Source organism: Chrysochloris asiatica, unplaced genomic scaffold (assembly GCF_000296735.1).
Source record: "Chrysochloris asiatica unplaced genomic scaffold, ChrAsi1.0 scaffold00011, whole genome shotgun sequence".
Classification (NCBI taxonomy): domain Eukaryota; kingdom Metazoa; phylum Chordata; class Mammalia; order Afrosoricida; family Chrysochloridae; genus Chrysochloris; species Chrysochloris asiatica.
The window spans coordinates 10,274,835-10,287,546 of record NW_006408529.1 but is presented as its reverse complement, the minus strand read 5'-3'; positions in this window follow the sequence as shown (position 1 = coordinate 10,287,546).

Sequence of the window (12,712 nt, the reverse complement as noted above, 5' to 3'; positions counted from 1 at the left end):
TACGAATCGGGCTGCGAACCTTAAGGTCAGCGGTTCGAAACTACCAGCCGCTCCGCGGGAGAAAGATGAGGCTTTCTACTCCCGTAAAGATTTACATCCTCGGAAACCCTGTACAGGGTCGCTATGGGTCGGACCCGACTCGATGGCACTCAACAACAACAACAACAACATAGACATTAAGTTAGTGGTAGAGCTGTAACTAGTTGTTAAACCATCTGACTACTTGTCTCATTCTTGTGCATTACCTCCTACTATTGCTCTGGTAGCGTAGTGGTTACTAATCGGGCTGCAAACCACAAGGTCAGCAGTTCGAAACTACCAACTATTCCACGGGAAAAAGATGAGGCATTCTGCTCCCGCAAAGATTTACAGCCTTGGAAACCCTGTACAGGGTCACTATGACTTGGAACTGACTCGAGGGCACTTAACAACAACAACAACAACATTGTTCGTTGCAGCTCTCTGTCTGTCCTAGAATTTCTGTAAATATAATATATCTGTTGGAGCTGTGTTGTCTCATGTAAACCACAGCTTTGATGTTATAAAGAAAAAACAAAACAAACAACCCACAAACATAGAGCTGATTCTGACTCACAGCAGTCCTATAGGACAGAATAGAATTAATAGGGTTTCCCAGATTGTAAATCTTTATGAGAGCAGATCACCTCATTTTTTTTCCGTTGGTTTGATCCAACAATTTTATGTTTAGCAGCCCAATGCTTAATCCACTATGCTACAAAGGCAATTATTTAAAAGTGACCCCAATATCAGAATACATAGAAATTAGATTGTTCAAGATGGATAATACAGTCTTTTGAAAAATTCTGAACCATTACTATTATTCTTTAATATATGTGTGTGCCTCCAAAGTTATCAATGAAACAAAATACACTATTTAACATTACTCTTAGCATTGTACTATGCAGGGTAAGTGAACATTTAATTGAAGCAATGATTCAAAGGGATGACGTAAATGCACTCTTATTCTGTGTATAATACCTAGGCATAGAAATAAAAGATAATAAACTGAGTTACCTAGATACATTTACTTGAAGAATGATACTCTGCAGCTGTGTGTTCAATATGATAGTACATTCTTAGAACTCAGTAGCCACATGTGGCTGTTGAGTTCTGGAAATGTACCTAATCTGACTGAATTTAGATGTGAATTGTAAATGTAAAATAATATGCATCAGATTTTGAACACTTAGTACAAAAAAAATTGTAAAATGCTTCAATAATTTTACATTGATTGCAAATTAAAATAATACATAAATATTAAAATTATTTTACTTATTTCTATTTATCTTTTAAATAGGACTATTGTTGTTAAGTGTCATTGAGTCAGGATTCTGACTCATAGTGACCCTGTATAGGGTTTCCAAGGAGCAGCTGGTGAGTTTTAACCATCCACCTTGCAGTTCAAACTGACCTTGCTTATCCTATGGTGCCAAAATTACCCATATTGTTTATGTTGCATTTCTGTAGGATAATGCTGCTCTAGAAAATAACAAAGATACCTAAGACATGTGGGCTTAAGTTCATGTGTGGGTGGGTGGGGGCAGTTCATGGGAAAATTCCATTAGTTTGTAATTCTATTTTGCCATGAACTTTTAAAAGTCATCTTATCTGTGAAGCAGTTGCAGGTTACATATGTTTAAGTGTCAAGCAACTGATAAATCAAAACAATTTGTCTAAGTTCTGAGGGGAAAATCAGGGTGGGCTACCTTACTTGGGAAAGTCTAATGTTATAGATTGCAAGTGAGTCTTTGGATGGGCAATAAGAGAGAAGTGGGAGGATGGCATGCCTGTCAATGCTGAACTAAGGAAAGCAACAGATAAAATAAAGGTAGAAGGATCATAGGATACAATACTTCCTTATGGCTACAAAAGGGTATTATAAATAAGAAACAAAGTATTTTTTTCTCACTTTCTCTCTAAATTTCTATTAAACAAATATTGTACAGTAAAACATGCAATATTTTAGTAAACCTCTTGACACATGATTTTGATTTCTTAAGAATAAATAACATTAGCAGCAAATGGAGATCTTTCTGCCTTTTTCCCTTTTCTGAATTCAATTTTCCCCATTATTTCTGCAAAATTCACCCAATCTGAAACTGCTTTGCAAATCATTATGGGCTCTCAATGTTGTATGGCTCATTGCTACATGCATTTGTCAAAATTTCTACAAGGAGAGGAATAACCTAAGGACATAAAAATTGTCACATACAAATTAATCACTGATCCGAGTTTTGGTTATGAAATCAATAAGAAAACAGATCAATCTTAAAACTTAAATTAAAAAAGACATACCCAGAAGAGGTGCAACTGTTAATTTGACTACTATCAATATGAAAATGTGCAGAGATCATATGTTAGAGAAAGTACCAGAAACAATCCAAAAGAAATGTTTTCGCCTCAAATTTAGAATCAAAATGTAGAGTGAAAGCTATGATCTACTCCACTCTGAGAGAGTTGTCTAATTTACATGAAACACCAAAATAACAAGTTGTTTCTGGGTTATTGGTCTCTTAATCTTGTATATTAATTCAGGTAATACACCACTACCACTATCTCCTATTTAATTATTTTTATTTATGTACCATTAAGCTCCATTTTCATTACTGTTGGAGTATAGAGAAAGGACAAATCCAGGATATTTGGGCAGTGCAGTCACCTCATTTACAATCCTCAGAAAACCCTTTCCTTTTTGGAGAATACAAATGTCAGTCCTTGACTTTCTTTAAAAGCGGTTTTTACTTCTTTAATTAGGAGTTTTAGTCTGGACCTTCTGCTTGAACCCTTAACATTTTAGTCATTTTTACTTTGCTTCCCAGCAGATTATTCCTAAATTTGTGCTGAATACATTCTTGATTTGCAAGAAAGCTGCTTTCAAGCCCTTTCATATGCTGCTATTATCCGATAGTAATTACAAAGTATCTTTCTGCAACAATAGGCAAATCCAGGAGGAATTTGGTAGCTATGTCACACACGTAAAATTATACTTGGGCATCTCAGCTGAATATGTCTCCCAGGGGCCCCCAACTTAGAAAACAGTCTTGTTAGAAATACCAAAGCAGAGAAGCTCAAAGGTTATCATGACACTAACTCTATCTGTGGGAAACACCGGGTAAATAAAATCCAGCTTTCAATGAGATAGTCATTTAATGGTGGCTGGAGTCCTTGTGTGGTGGTAGGATTATGCACCAGACTGAACAGTTGATTTGAATGGCAAGACCGGTGGTTCAAACTCACTAACTGCTCCTCAGAAACCCTATACATGGTTGGTATGAGTCAGAACCCACTTGAAGGCATTTAACAACAACAACAAAACCTGGTGTGGTGATGTAGAGTAAGCACTAGACCGAAAGGTCAGTTTGAACTGCAAAGGTCAGTGGTTCAAATTCACCAGTCACACCTAGGAAACCAAATACAGGATTGCTATGAGTCGGGATTGACTTGAACCTTAAGGTCAGCGGTTCAAAACTACCAGCCGCTCCGCGGGAGAAAGATGAGGCTTTCTACTCCCGTAAGGATTTACACCCTCGGAAACCCTGTACAGGGTCGCTATGGGTCGGAACCGACTCGACGGCACTTAACAACAACAACAACAAACAACAATATAACAAATCTTTAAAATAAAAGTTAATTTACTTTAATGATTGGTTGAAGTAAGGATTGTTGTTGTTAACTGCCATTGAATCGATTCCAACTCATAGTGACCCTGTATAGGGTTTCCAAGGAGCGACTGGTGAGCTTGAACCACCGACCTTGAGATTCGAACCGACCTTGCAGTCCAGCACATTAACCCACAATACTATGCCAGTACTCCTAAGTGAAGATAGCAAATTTCAAATTACTTAATACTCTACAGATAGCAGTTTTCCACCCGTATAGGTTTTGAACCATGGTAAACATGTACTTCTTTTTCTTCCCTTTGCTTCCCTGTACTTTTTGCATAGTGAAATTGTTTGTCTCCCTTTTCCTTTCAGTCCCTATTACTGCAAAAAATGTATTATAAACTCTCTATTCTTTCAGTGTTCAAACTCAATACCATTGAAATAATATTTGTCTAGTTACTTTATGTTTGGCTATTTGTAATTTATCTTGTTACTAAGCATAAATTGTTCATAATTATTGATTTAGGTTAGTGCCATAAAAATATTCTATTAGCTCAACCATGAATCACAATGTAACCTACAGTTGATAGTACTTCCTTGTGGCAACATTTTGGAAAATTTTCAAGTCTTGAATCACAAAAATAATTTAAAGAAATCTCTGTATAATTCTATTATACTGGAAAAAAACAAAACAAAATATGACATTGTTCTTACAGTAATCTTAAAAACAAGATATAATAAATGCTGTTGTTGTTGTTAAGTGCTGTTGAGTTGGTTCCGACTCATAGTGAGCCTGTACAGGATTTCTGAAGAGTGGCTGGTAAGCTTGAGCCACTGAATTTGTGGTTCAAACCGACCTTGCAGTCCAGTGCACAAACTCCACATGATTAATGATGTTGCTGTTGTAAAGTGCCATCGAGTCGATTCTGACCCATAGCCACCCTGTAAGTGTTTCAGAGAAGCAGCTGGTGACCTTGAACCACCAACCTTGCAGTTCAAACAGCTTTGCAGTCTGATGCATAAACCCACAGGCCACACCAGGACTCCAGGTAGTGGATAATGGATGATTATCATTTTCTTACATTAAGGTACATTTAAATTAACTCAGTAATAAAATAAAGTGATTGACCAAATCAAGAGAATCAAAAGTTTAGAAATTGCTGTTTCATATTTGTATGCATTTGCATATTTATCTTGCCAATTAAACTGGATTTTTAAAGAACTGATGCATTTTCTGTATGATCTGTCCTACCCACAAATCCACACACTTCACTTCATTCCACCCAATTTCTGAGATGACAGCAATCTGCTTCATGGTTTTTAATTACTAAAAATTGTATCTGCCACTCATCTGTGGAGATTTGTGTGTTGCTGCTATGCCATCAGTAGTCTACCTATGGTGGACAGGTTTTAGTGAATCTTCTAGAACCTTCTAGGAAGAAGGAGAATCAGATCACTTCTGAATGGTTAGCCATTGAAATCTTATGTATAACAGTAGAATATTCTCAGACAGTGCTGGAAGATGAGTTGTTTGGCGGGAAGGCACTCAGAATACTACTGGGGAAGAGTTGTCTTCTCAAAGTGATCTTAATGATATAAATAGAGCAAAGATTTCAGGACATTCAATTGCTGATGGGCACAACTAAAAAAATGAAAAGACATATCTGCAAATATCCATTAATAATTGGAAAGTAGAGTGAATGAAGTATGAATTGAGGAACATTGAAAGCTGTCTATAATGTAATGGAATGCATTAAAATTGGTATCCCAGGTATTACTGACCTGAAATGAATTGGTATTGGCCATTTTGAGTCAGACAATTATGGTTTACTATGCTAGAAATAACAAACTGAAGACAAATGGTGTCCCATTCATTGTCAAAAAAACATTTCAAGATTTATTTTGAAGTAAAATGCTGTCTGAGATAAGGTCATACACCTACAAGGAAGACCAGTTAACACCACTATTATTCAAATTTACTCACCAATCACTAAAGACAGTGATAATGAAATTGAAGAATTCAACTAACTTCCTCATTCTGAAATTTATCACACATGCAATCGAGATGCATTTATAATTACTGAAGATTGGAATGAGAAAATTAGAAATAAAGAGAAACAACCAACAGTTGGCAAATGTGACCTTACTAGTAGAAATTACGCTGGAGATCACATGATAGAATTTTGCAAGACCAACAACTTATCCATTGCAAAGACCTTTTCTGCACAACATAAAGAAAACTATATACATAGACTTCAACAGATACAATACACAAGAATCAAACTGACTACATCTGTGGGAAGAGGCCACCACTTGTCTGTCAATTTGTTGTAATGTGGTGGTGTGTGTGTTGCTGTGATGCTAGAATCCATGCTGCAAGTACTGTAAACACAAGCAGGGTCACCCATGGTGGACAGAGCTTCTAGAGTAAGACAGACAAAGAAGGAAGACAGGCGGACTCATTTCTGAATGTTTAGCCACTGAAAACCTCATGAATAGCAGCAGAACACTATCAGATACAGTGCTGGAAAATGAGCCTCTCAGGTTACAAGGCACTTAAAATACTATTGGAGAAAAGCTGCCTCCTTAAAGTCAAGTTGACTACACTGATATGAATGGAGTAAAGATTTCACAACCTTCATGTACTGATGGGATACAACTAAAAACAAGGAGAAACAACTGCAAACATCTATTAATAATAAGAACATGGAATGTACAAAGTATGAATCTAGAGAAATTGGAAGTAGTAAAAAACTAAATGAAACAAAAAAAGATCAATATCATCACTGGCTTTAGTGAGCTGGAATGAACTGGTATTGGTCATGTTAAGTCTAGAATCTTATGAAGCAACCACTAAAGCCAATGATGATGAAACTGAAAAATTCTACCAACCTTTTCAGTTTGAAATTGATCAAACATGCCATCACAATGTATTAATATTTACTGGGGATTGGAATAAGGAGGTTGGAAACAAAGAAGAGTCAGAGTTGGAAAATATGGCCTTACTGATAGAAATGATGCTGGAGATCACATGATAAAATGTTGCAAGACGAATGACTTGTTCATTGCAAACACCTTTTTTAAACAACATAAAATGTGATCATACACATGGATGTAACCAGATGGAATAAATAGGAATCAAATTAACTACATCTGTGGGAAGAGAGGGTAGAAAAACTCGATATTATCAGACAAAACTAAGCAGGTTGCCAACTGTCATATGCAAGTGCAGGTTGATATGCATGTGAAAATTGGATAATGAATAAGGAAGAATATTTAAGAATTAGTGCATTTCAGTTATGGTATTTGAGAAGACCATTAAAAGTACCATGAACTGCCAGAAGAACAAACAAATCTGTGTTGGGGAAAGTACAGCCTAAATGCTCCTAAGAAGCCAGTATGGCAGACTTTGTTTCTCATACTTCAGACGTTTAATCAAGAAGGACCAGTTCCTGAAGAAGGAATCACACTTTGTAAAGAGGAGGGTCAGAGAAAAAGAGGAAAACCCTCTCTCTGCAACAAGATAGATTGTCACAGTGGCAACAAAAATGGGCTCAAGCATAACAAAAATTGTGAGGTTGGCACAGGACTGAACAGTGTTTTGTTCTATTGTGCATAAAGTTTCTGTCAGTTGAAACTTACTTGATGGTGCCTAACAACAAGAAAATATGACCTTGAACATATCCCATGTGAATTTAGAGACCATCTCAAGAACAGATTTGATGTATTAGATAGACACTAATGACTGAAGACCTGAAGCACTGTGAGATGACATCAAGAACATCATACAGGAAGAAAGCAAAAGATCATTAAAAAGACAAAAAAGAAGGAAAAGTTTAAAGTGGATGTCAGAAAAGATTGCAAAAGTTGTTATCCAGGGTAGAGATGCTTAAGTGAATGGAAGAAATGAGGAAGCAAAAGTCAACACTCACAGAAACAGAGTAAATAAATCAAAAGATGTACTGCATTAGGCAAATCTGCTGAAAAAAAAAAAACAAAACAAAAACAAAAAACTCTTTTAAAGTGTTCAAGAGCAAAGATGTGATTTTGAGGACTAAGGTGTGCCTGACCCAATCAATGCTATTTTCAACCACTTCATATGCATATGAAAGTTGGACAACAAATAAGGAAGACAAATAAGGAGAAGAATCAATACATTTGAGTTATGGTGTGGGTGAAGCATGTTGAAAACACCATAGACTTCCAGAAGAACTAACAAATCCATGTAGAAAGAATTACAACCAGAATCCTCCTTGGAATGCTAATGTCAAGACTTTGTCTATTGTTCATTGAACAGGTTATCAGGAAGTTGCTGGAGGACATCATGCTCGGTAAAGTAGAAGCTCAATGAAAAAGAGGAAGACCACTCAACAAGATGAATTAGCACAGTGGAAGCAACAATGGGCTCAAACATAACATTTGTGAAGATGGAACAGGACCTGGTAGTGTTTTATTCTGTTGTGCAAATATAATAAAATTATACCTTTAAAGGGCAACAGATAGGTGGACAGGGATAAATATTATCAAGGTTTTTCTAAAATGTTTTCCTTTTGTTTCACTGTTGCTGTTGTCAATTGTCTTCGAGTCAGTTCTGACTCATAGCGACCCTGTATAGGGTTTCTGAGGAGCAGCTGATGAGCTTGAATTGCCAACCTTGCAGTCCAGCACATTAACCCACAGCTCCATAGGATGAAGTAAAAACTGAAATTTCCGATGACCATGCACTAAACATTAAATCAACTTTATGTAGTCTCAAGAAACTTTGGCAGTTAAAAATCATGTCAATGGGTATTTCTGTGACCTGAAAATACATCTATAAATAGTGGAGCATACAGGGTACAAAACAATGAAAATATCTTAGATATTATCAAACATCTTAATGCAATGAGTTACTGGACATGGGGTCTCAGAACAATAGTCTCAGGGGCAATTGGCATAACATAATCCTTAAAGGCAAATGTTCTACATCCTACTTTGGTCAGAAGTAATTGGGATCTTAAAACTCATCAATTGTCATTGAAGGTGCAACTATTGGTCTCTGTATGTTTGGAAGAAAAGAAGAGAGTCAAAAGTTTGAATATGCTTGGAATCAACTAGTTCAATGGAATATGTGATCATCAGTTACCATGGATCTGAGATCAGAAGAACTAGAGAATATCGGATTTCCACTATCAGTTACTCTGAAAGGGATCACATTAGAAGGTCCTGGATAGAGTGGGAGAAAATGTAGAACAAAATTATAAAAACAAAAACAAAAACAAAAACAGGCTTACTGGTCAAAAGGAGACTGTAGAAACCTGAGACTCTGGCCCATGACCACCCTTCAGATCTGAAACAGAACTCACCCCATGGCCCAATTTCCAGCCAAGCAGTAGACAGAGGGAACAAAAACACTAGTAAGGTAGCTCACCACAGAACGGTAAGTCATTCAAATGAAAAGAGTAACATTACAGAAGGATAAAGTTGAGAAGGAATGGGAATGAGGGTGGAATGGAACTAAGAACCATAGGGCAGAAAAGTAGTAACTGTTGTTGCAGGGAGGGGATTGCAGTCATTGAGATGAAACAAAGTCTACCATTTGTGGAGTGTAAAATGGATGATATCTGTTATCCTTCACTCAATTCACAATACAAAGTTTAAAAAAAACAATAATCCCAATACAAATATGGAATTATATGAATACATATAGGTCTGGGGAACCATGACAAGGTTTGTACTTTAAATCCTCAGGACAAAACAAATTTTTCAAGGAATGAAAAAATAGACTGTAAAATGGAGGACAAAAGGGACAACAGAATGGAGACTACAAATCCCAGGCTGAGGAAGCTATAGATTTATTCAGATTATAGACTCCAAAATTTTAAGAAGACCAAGTATAGCTTCTATATGAAAGCATGGGGTGTTGTGTTTACATATAGACCAAGTGGCATCCTCTTGGCCACTCATGTATATTTCACATCATTTTAATCTTGTGACAGTGATCTATATAGGACTAAATGTAAAATAAGCATTACGTCGAAGAAAAAGTCAAATGTCATGGTTAAGAATTGAGCACTGTAATGAAAACAGCAAAGAAAAACTATCTACTGTTAAGTATTTATATAGTCAACCCACTGGGATTTTCAATAAACTGTTCAAGACAGGGAAAATGCACAAAAATTTGTTTCTATTGGCAAATGCTTGTTAAGTCTCCTAAAGCAAGTTTTTGCTTTACCCCCTGCTTCTAGAGTGCTCAGCTCAATCCTATAAATTGGATGAGGTGGGGGGAAAATCAGCTCCTTAGGTCCTTGTAAATATTTCATTTTTATTTTTAGGAAAAAAAAAAAAAAAAGATTATTTTTCAAAAACTGCAGGTGTGAGGAAACCAATATTGAGAGTCTCCCGTGAACTGTTTTACATCTTACTCCATAAGACTGTCCTTGGATTAAAACAAATTGGATGAAAAACACAAACCTTGTATCTTCAGATACTCAAAAGCTTATTACAGCTGAAAATGAGAAAATATTATAGTCACTAGGCCTATTACAATAGGGAACAGATCTACCTTGTACTCAAAAGTAAAAGTAACCCTACTAGAGCCTCCAGAATAAAGCAAGTGGGTACTCTAGCCTTCTACATGTGTGGCCGTTGCATCTGAACTTTAGAATATATATTCTCAGGGTATGTTTGTGTGCATTTAAAAAAAAATTATTTATTTAAATTTCTACCTAGAGAATAATGAAACTCCTTACTTTGGATTTTTTTTTTTTTTTTTTTTAAATTCTTGCACTAATACAGAAGAGTTGTTCATTTTATTTACTATTTTCCTTCATCTATAAGAATCACAATTTCTTAGAAAATCCTTCTGGATTTCAGATATTCAATACTAATTCATATACTTAGGTCTACCCAAGCAAATGCTGAAATATGCTACTAGTGACAGGTAGTATAAAACAGATATCCACTGCAACAGTTTTCTGAGAATTTATGTGTAACTAAGATTTCTTTTTCAGATTTTCAAGAAGGTAAAAAGGTAAGTGATATATATATATGCAAATATAGCTTTGAGTATCATGACCTTAGGATTACTTTTCTAATTCTTATAAATAAGTCATCTCTAATTCCATGAGAAATATTTGTAGTTTTCAGAAATAAAAATCATTCTTTTGACATGTTTCTAACACAACACACATGATCAGCCTATCAAATATGTTATGAATGATGATAACAAGTGAGCAAGTCTTTTCCTGCTGAGAGTTGTAAGGGCCTGTGGTAGACCCCATGTGTAAAATGAAAGTCATAAAGAACGGCACTCAGGGGTAAGTTCTTATGGAGGTGAAGGTTTTATTAAGTCTATTTAAAACATATTTTAATAATAAAATAACACCGATTCCTCCAGCAGTTTCAATAATATTTATTTTCCAATAATGTATCTTTTTAATAGTAGTTGTCTGTAATCTTTCAAAAATTTCCAAATCACTTTTGAGCATAAAAATAGATCTAGATCCTGGACTGATAAAAAATGTTGTTTCTAGGTGCTGTTAAGTCAGTTTTGACTCATAGTGGCCCTATTTACAACACAACAAAACACAGACTGGTGTTGTGCCATCCTCACAATACTTTGTATATTTGAACTCCTTATTGGAAGCACTGTGTCAATCCATCTTGTTGAAGTTCTTGCTTTTTTGCTAGCTGACCCTGTACTTTACTAAGCATGAAATATAAAAAATGGTGCAAAGAATTTTCTTGATTGTTGCATCTTGATGTTACTAAAAAATCAAGGAATGTTAGAATTGGGACAAGCTTATGCATATTTCACCTTACATGAGGAAATTGAAGCTTAAAAAAATGAAGCAGTATCCCTAAAGTCATTGACAAAACTGAGAATACCATAAAGATTTTTTGAATAACCAGTTAATGTTTTTTTTCCTGTTACATCATATCCTCATTTATGATAATATTTCAAGTAAGTGCAGGATATACATTTTATATCATTGGGTAATTATTGATGAAATCTACTTCCATCAAAAAAATGTTCTTTATTTGTGATTATGATGTTCTCCCTTTTGGTTTTTCCTTATACAGACAAAAGCCTTCCTCTGAGATATTGAAAAGAGGTCACAAAGGGAATAGATATTCACCATTAGTATTTACTGAAAACCAGCAGGACTATAGAAGAAATACAATATTATGATTGCTATGCATAATTTCTCATAGACTCTAGTAATTTAATATCATTTTAAATTGCTTAATACCAAACACCACCCAGATCATTGATAAAATCATTAATGGTATGAAACCAGAGACAATTCTGGACTAACACTTTGTTTACTGTAGCCTCATAAGAATATGGGACTCCTGGTGTGGCGCTGTAGGATCAACATTGGACTACAAACCAGAAGGTAGCCAGTTCAAAATCACCAGATGCTTCTTGGAAACCATATAAAAGGTCACTATGAGTTAGAAGCAACTTGATGACACTTAACAACAAAAATAACATGGAAGTCTTCTGATCTTTTTGACTATTTACCCCTTCAACAAATGGGAAATATATATATATTCATATGCTCTTTTGCATTTGTCTATTTACCTAACAAAAATTTCCTAATTTATTTGTCTAAAGGGTCCGATTCACTCTCAGGGAATGATAGAAAAGGGAGTATCTGGAAGAGCAAGAGGACCATCTCCACTGAAAGGGATCTCAGGGGATGATTTGGTTTGGATTTGTTGTTCTTGTTAAGTGTCTTACAGTAGGTTCCAACTCATAGTGGACTCATAGGGTTTCTGAGGAGCAGTTGGTAGGTTTGAACTGTTGACCTTGCGGTTCTCAGTCCAATGTGGATCCTACAACACCATATTAGGAATCTCAAAGGTCAGTGAAACATAAAGGTCAGAACTAGAGACGTGTGTCCTCATTCTTCAGCAATGCAAGACTTCAAGAGCAATTGGGAGATTGAATCAGAAGATATGCAGCTAAAAATCAATGGAAACGTGATTCAAATGGGTTATCTGGGCAAATCTTAAAGACAAATGACCCTGTGGTGAAAATCTTAAAGAAAAATGACCCTTTTTCATGTTTCTGGTGGTAATTTGGTGGGGCATTGGAGCAT